This window comes from Phalangium opilio, unplaced genomic scaffold (genome assembly GCF_054372755.1).
Source record: "Phalangium opilio isolate 3A_F unplaced genomic scaffold, DU_Popi_V2 ptg000043l_1, whole genome shotgun sequence".
In the NCBI taxonomy this organism is placed as follows: domain Eukaryota; kingdom Metazoa; phylum Arthropoda; class Arachnida; order Opiliones; family Phalangiidae; genus Phalangium; species Phalangium opilio.
Genome location: NW_028324167.1, coordinates 7043939 through 7052331, shown reverse-complemented (window position 1 = coordinate 7052331; position 8393 = coordinate 7043939).

Here is an 8393-nt window from a genome sequence, read left to right as displayed (position 1 = left end):
CAGATATAAGGTTGGAAGACGGTTTTGGTCCCCACTTTTAAACCTGAAATTAGCTCAAAACTTAAGTGTTAAGCCTTTTAAAGGTCCGATTACCTAAATTTCATTATAATAATCAATATTTAAACTATAAAATTAAAATATACATGAAATTAGAAAATGTGTGTTTAAAAGACCCCACTTGTCTGTTGAAATGACAGTTAAGGTCCCCACTTGTAAATTTATCGAGTGTGAAAAATGAAATTGAAATACCTGATGGAACCATATAGGCTTTGACACTAACTCAAAATCTAATAATTTATACACAAATGTCCCCAGATATAAGGTTGGAAGACGGTTCAGGTCCCCACTTGTAAACCTGGAATTAGCTTAAAACTTAAGTGTTAAGCCTTTAAAAGGTCCGATTACCTATATTTCATTCTGATAATCAATATTTAAACTATAAAATTAAAATATACATGAAATTAGAAAATGTGTGTTTAAAACACCCCACTTGTCTGTTGAAATGACAGTTAAGGTCCCCACTTGTAAATTTATCGATTGTGAAAAATGAAATTGAAATACCTGATGGAACCATATAGGCTTTGACACTAACTCAAAATCTAAAAATTTATACACAAATGTCCCCAGATATAAGGTTGGAAGACGGTTTTGGTCCCCACTTTTAAACCTGAAATTAGCTCAAAACTTAAGTGTTAAGCCTTTTAAAGGTCCGATTACCTAAATTTCATTATAATAATCAATATTTAAACTATAAAATTAAAATATACATGAAATTAGAAAATGTGTGTTTAAAAGACCCCACTTCTCTGTTGAAATGACAGTGAAGGTCCCCACTTGTAAATTTATCGAGTGTGAAAAATGAAATTGAAATACCTGATGGAACCATATAGGCTTTGACACTAACTCAAAATCTAATAATTTATACACAAATGTCCCCAGATATAAGGTTGGAAGACGGTTTAGGTCCCCACTTGTAAACCTGAAATTAGCTTAAAACTTAAGTGTTAAGCCTTTAAAAGGTCCGATTACCTATATTTCATTCTGATAATCAATATTTTAACTATAAAATAAAAATATACATGAAATTAGAAAATGTGTGTTTAAAAGACCCCACTTCTCTGTTGAAATGACAGTGAAGGTCCCCACTTGTAAATTTATCGAGTTTATATAGGCCTATTTATATAGGCTTTGACACTAACTCAAAATCTAATTATAAAAAAAACGTCTTGGTTTAGACCAAGGCCGAAAAAACAAACGATATGTGTGAGGTTTATCATTTGACTGAAGTTTCATATGTTGCAATTGTTTTAGTTATTTTTATCCATTTAATCCTTAATCAATATTAAATTCAATCAACTGATTTTACTGTTAATCGATCCATTCCCTCTAAATTAATTTAAAAATTACATATCTACGCTTTTTCAAGAACAATTACATTTTCCGAAAACATTTTATCATGAAATTAATTATTTTGAAGGGAGTACGTGTTAAGGGGTCAATATTGAATATTTAAAATATTCTACTGACTTTCAAAAAAGAGCAGGTGAACTTTGACATAATTCGAAAGGAAAATGTAAATATTTAATAGTGGATGCCAAACAAGGGTGTTGCATGAATTTATACATTTAATTTCGTTAATCGAAATGCTACATTTCTATTGTCGCCTCTATGAAGAAAAGATTGCACTGCAATTTCCCTCTCCGTGCTTTAAAATTTCTTGGTCATAATTCAGTCTTCATTTGAAACGTCATTTCTACATTGTTGGCGCTACTTGTTCACCGGTTACGTATTACGTGTAATCATTTTAGTACGCATAAAAACCATTTCGAAAAACACAAAGGGGCGAGGCCACCATTGGGGTATTCTCCCTCACACCAAGGGTCACTGCCAGACTGTGCCAAAGTTCACTACAGGCAAGAGGCTAGTCAACTCTCACCGCCTATAGCGGGGCTTCTAGGCAAGAGAGAGAGAAGACCTCAATGGTGGCTGTGTTTTAATTATCTGTATGTAATTTCCAAAATGGTCCACTCACTTACAAATGAACACCGATTACACTGAGTGATCGGTCCTTCAGGCGCTAGCGAGTGTCAAGCCACAACCGTAATCATTCATGTACACAAATGTTTTATAGTTTTAGGTTATTAAGGTTGGCGGGCAAGTCCGGAATAAGTTATTTATCATAATTTCTTGAACATCAGTCTTCTCAGAAACTTACTACAGATTTAAACTTTTTTGGTGCAAACTTCAAAATTTGTCAAGCCAGCCTTAATAGACCTTTTCACACTTATGGCCGCGCATGAGAAGTTGCAATGTTTGGGGGCATGAGTTATAGCGCTTCTATGGAGTTAACGTGTAAACTAAACTACGATGGACGTATGGGAGAACTTTTTGAAATTTAATATTAAAATAAAATGCCTAGTATTTAAAACCTAGATAGTACAATTAAAACCATGTTAAGAAATAAAGTGTTTAAGTTCTAATGGAAACGATGCATTGATATTAGTACGCCGCTATAACTCACTAAGCCTTGGCGACGGCATGGGATCATCGCTTCATCGGCAAATAGACGGCGATGTCCGCCGATGCCGCTCCCGAAAGCGCTGCCCGTAAGCTCTGGTGCCCAATTTAGTGTGTAGAATTTCATTAAATGCCCTAATTTTACGTTTATCAATTAAATTCGATAAAATTTTACCTCGGAAGTTCAATTAATACTTTTACAACAAGTAATACAACACTGTTTTATAAAAATAAACTCGAATGTGTAGCAAATAAGGCAAAAGGAATGGTTAAAAGTACTGCGCTGCCCCCAAACATTCTTTCTACGCATGCTCACCTCTCGAAATTTTTCCCCCCTTTTCACCCCCGCTCTACCGGTGAAAAGGTCTATTAAAACTATGCCCGTCAAGGTGCTTTCAAGTTATTAATCGTCGACACGAAATCCCTTCAAAATAATTAATTTCATGATAAAATGTTTTCGGAAAATGTAATTGTTCTTGAAAAAGCGTAGATATGTAATTTTTCAATTAATTTAGAGGGAATGGATCGATTAACAGTAAAATCAGTTGATTGAATTTAATATTGATTAAGGATTAAATGGATAAAAATAACTAAAACAATTGCAACATATGAAACTTCAGTCAAATGATAAACCTCACACATATCGTTTGTTTTTTCGGCCTTGGTCTAAACCAAGACGTTTTTTTTATAATATCTGTCACTTCAGTCTTAATTTAATTAAAATTTGAATAATTTTATTTTTGCTTTACCGTCATACATTTGGGGTTGATCAATTTCAAATTGCTTAAAGAAGTACTTAATTATAGTTAATTACATTTAACTTATATCCAATAACATTGATTTTCATAAGCATATAATGTTGTACTTTATTTATGAAAGTTTAACAAGATGGCCACGGCCAAATTAGAGCCCCATCGTTTGTAAGGCTCCATCTATCGAGGACGTTCTATCTTTGGAATAGGTATTAATTACCCTTAACCCCATCCATTTTAAATCATCAATAAATCGTTATCACATTTAAAAGCATCAATAAAAATCACCAATGAAAGAAAATCTTCATTAGTGAATAGCCCCTCGACGCGGTGCTTTTAACAGTGCTAAAATGATTGCTTGGAACCACTAAATAATCCCTCAAGTACCTACAAACACCCACAAGTACCCGGGGCAAGTACCGACAAGCACCTACAAGCACCCACAAGTACCTACAAGTACCCACAAGTACCTACAAACACCCACAAGTACCCGGGGCAAGTACCCACAAGTACCTACAATCACCCACAAGTACCCGGGGCAAGTACCCACAAGTACCTACAATCACCCACAAGTACCTACAATCACCCACAAGTACCTACAAGCACCCACAAGTACCCGGGGCAAGTACCCACAAGTACCTACAATCACCCACAAGTACCTACAAGTACCCACAAGTACCTACAAGCACCCACAAGTACCCGGGGCAAGTACCCACAAGTACCCGGGGCAAGTACCCACAAGTACCCGGGGCAAGTACCCACAAGTACCTACAAGCACCCACAAGTACCTACAATCACCCACAAGTATTTACAATCACCCACAAGTACCTACAATCACCCACAAGTACCTACAATCACCCACAAGTACCTACAATCACCCACAAGTACCTACAAGCACCCACAAGTACCTACAATCACCCACAAGTACCTACAAGTACCCACAAGCACACACAAGCACCCACAAGTACCTACAAGCACCCACAAGTACCTACAAGCACCCACAAGTACCTACAAGCACCCACAAGTACCTACAAGCACCCACAAGTACCTACTAGCACTCACAAGTACCTACAAGCACTCACAAGTACCTACAAGCACTCACAAGTACCTACAAGCACTCACAAGTACCTACAAGCACTCACAAGTACCTACAAGCACTCACAAGTATCTACAAGCACTCACAAGTACCTACAAGCACTCACAAGTACCTACAAGCACTCACAAGTACCCACAAGCACTCACAAGTACCCACAAGTACCTACAAGTATCCACAAGCACCCACAAGTACCTACAAGCACCCACAAGTACCTACAAGCACCCACAAGTACCTACAAACACCGACAAGCACCTACAAACACCGACAAGCACCTACAAACACCGACAAGCACCCACAGGTACCCACAAGTACCTACATGCAGCCACAAGTACCTACAAGCAGCCACAAGTACCTACAAGCAGCCACAAGTACCTACAAGCACCCACAAGTATCTACAATTACCCACAAGTACCTACTAGTACCCACAAGTACCTACAAGTACCCACAAGTACCTACTAGTACCCACAAGCACCCACAAGTACCTACTAGTACCCACAAGTACCCACAAGTACCTACAAGCACCCACAAGTACCTACAAGCACTCACAAGTACCTACAAGCACTCACAAGTACCCACAAGTACCTACAAGTACCCACAAGTACCTACAAGTATCCACAAGTACCTACAAGTATCCACAAGTACCTACAAGTATCCACAAGTACCTACAAGTGCCCACAAGCACCTACAAGTATCCACAAGCACCCACAAGTACCCACAAGTACGTACAAGCACCCACAAGTACCTACAAACACCGACAAGCACCTATAAACACCGACAAGCACCCACAGGTACCCACAAGTACCTACAAGCACCCACAAGTACCTACAAGCACCCACAAGTATCTACAATTACCCACAAGTACCTACTAGTACCCACAAGTACCTACAAGTACCCACAAGTACCTACAAGTACCCACAAGTACCTACAAGTACCCACAAGTACCCACAAGTACCCACAAGTACCTACAATCACCCACAAGTACCTACAAGCACCCACAAGTACCCGGGGCAAGTACCCACAAGTACCTACAATCACCCACAAGTACCTACAAGTACCCACAAGTACCTACAAGCACCCACAAGTACCCGGGGCAAGTACCCACAAGTACCCGGGGCAAGTACCCACAAGTACCCGGGGCAAGTACCCACAAGTACCTACAAGCACCCACAAGTACCTACAATCACCCACAAGTATTTACAATCACCCACAAGTACCTACAATCACCCACAAGTACCTACAATCACCCACAAGTACCTACAATCACCCACAAGTACCTACAAGCACCCACAAGTACCTACAATCACCCACAAGTACCTACAAGTACCCACAAGCACACACAAGCACCCACAAGTACCTACAAGCACCCACAAGTACCTACAAGCACCCACAAGTACCTACAAGCACCCACAAGTACCTACAAGCACCCACAAGTACCTACTAGCACTCACAAGTACCTACAAGCACTCACAAGTACCTACAAGCACTCACAAGTACCTACAAGCACTCACAAGTACCTACAAGCACTCACAAGTACCTACAAGCACTCACAAGTATCTACAAGCACTCACAAGTACCTACAAGCACTCACAAGTACCTACAAGCACTCACAAGTACCCACAAGCACTCACAAGTACCCACAAGTACCTACAAGTATCCACAAGCACCCACAAGTACCTACAAGCACCCACAAGTACCTACAAGCACCCACAAGTACCTACAAACACCGACAAGCACCTACAAACACCGACAAGCACCTACAAACACCGACAAGCACCCACAGGTACCCACAAGTACCTACATGCAGCCACAAGTACCTACAAGCAGCCACAAGTACCTACAAGCAGCCACAAGTACCTACAAGCACCCACAAGTATCTACAATTACCCACAAGTACCTACTAGTACCCACAAGTACCTACAAGTACCCACAAGTACCTACTAGTACCCACAAGCACCCACAAGTACCTACTAGTACCCACAAGTACCCACAAGTACCTACAAGCACCCACAAGTACCTACAAGCACTCACAAGTACCTACAAGCACTCACAAGTACCCACAAGTACCTACAAGTACCCACAAGTACCTACAAGTATCCACAAGTACCTACAAGTATCCACAAGTACCTACAAGTATCCACAAGTACCTACAAGTGCCCACAAGCACCTACAAGTATCCACAAGCACCCACAAGTACCCACAAGTACGTACAAGCACCCACAAGTACCTACAAACACCGACAAGCACCTATAAACACCGACAAGCACCCACAGGTACCCACAAGTACCTACAAGCACCCACAAGTACCTACAAGCACCCACAAGTATCTACAATTACCCACAAGTACCTACTAGTACCCACAAGTACCTACAAGTACCCACAAGTACCTACAAGTACCCACAAGTACCTACAAGTACCCACAAGTACCCACAAGTACCCACAAGTACCTACAAGTACCCACAAGTACCTACAAGTACCCACAAGTACCCACAAGTACCTACTAGTACCCACAAGTACCTACTAGTACCCACAAGTACCTACAAGTACCCACAAGTACCTAAAAGCACCCACAAGTACCCAAAATTACCTACAAGCACCCACAAGTACCTACAAGTACCCACAAGCACCTACAAGTACCCACAAGCACCTACAAGTACCCACAAGTACCCACAAGAACCCACAAGTAACCACAAGAACCCACAAGTACCTACAAGCGCCCACAAGTACCCACAAGAACCCACAAGTACCTACAAGCACCCACAAGCATCTACAAGCATCTACAAGTACCCACAAGCACCTACAAGTACCCACAAGTACCTGGATCACGCGACTCGCGGACGCAGGCTGCTCGCGCTATAGGTTCAACTTCCACAGAATGAAGCAAACTGAAAACGTCAACATAACTTGTTATCAGCCACAAAGCTAGGCCCTCCCTTGTTCTCAATCTGGTTGAAAATTGAAGAAATGGGTATCAGCGCGCTAACAGGTTAACCTGACGTTTAACTCAAGAGCCGTACTTCCGTAATTAACTAAAATTAACATACTTAGACTTAATTGTTTTTCATGACACTTGCAAAAGGCACACCCTGAATACTTAATTGTTAAATTAAGAGTATTCCGAAAAGTAACTTCGCTCTAGTTTTTCATTTAGAGGTGGCTAAATATCATGAAAAACCCCATGTTAATCTCCATAGGAAAATTGGTAAAAGCATGTGAATTTTGCTTTAACGTTACAAAAGAGTATCAAGTCATATCTACAAGGGCCTGCCGGCCCTGTAGAATAATTTATACACAAATGTCCCCAGATATAAGGTAGGAAGACGGTTTAGGTCCCCACTTGTAAACCTGAAATTAGCTCAAAACTTAAGTGTTAAGCCTTTAAAAGGTCCGATTACCTATATTTCATTCTGATAATCAATATTCTAACTATAAAATTAAAATATACATGAAATTAGAAAATGTGTGTTTAAAAGACCTTACTTGTCTGTTGAAATGACAGTTAAGGTCCCCACTTGTAAATTTATCGAGTGTGAAAAATGAAATTGAAATACCTGATGGAACCATATAGGCTTTGACTCTAACTCAAAATCTAATAATTTATACACAAATGTCCCCAGATATAAGGTTGGAAGACGGTTTAGGTCCCCACTTGTAAACCTGAAATTAGCTTAAAACTTAAGTGTTAAGCCTTTAAAAGGTCCGATTACCTATATTTCATTCTGATAATCAATATATTAACTATAAAATTAAAATATACATGAAACTAGAAAATGTGTGTTTAAAAGACCCCACTTCTCTGTTGAAATGACAGTGAAGGTCCCCGCTTGTAAATTTATTGAGTGTGAAAAATGAAATTGAAATACCTGATGGAACCATATAGGCTTTGACACTAACTCAAAATCTAATAATTTATACACAAATGTCCCCAGATATAAGGTAGGAAGACGGTTTAGGTCCCCACTTGTAAACCTGAAATTAGCTCAAAACTTAAGTGTTAAGCCTTTAAAAGGTCCGATTACCTATATTTCATT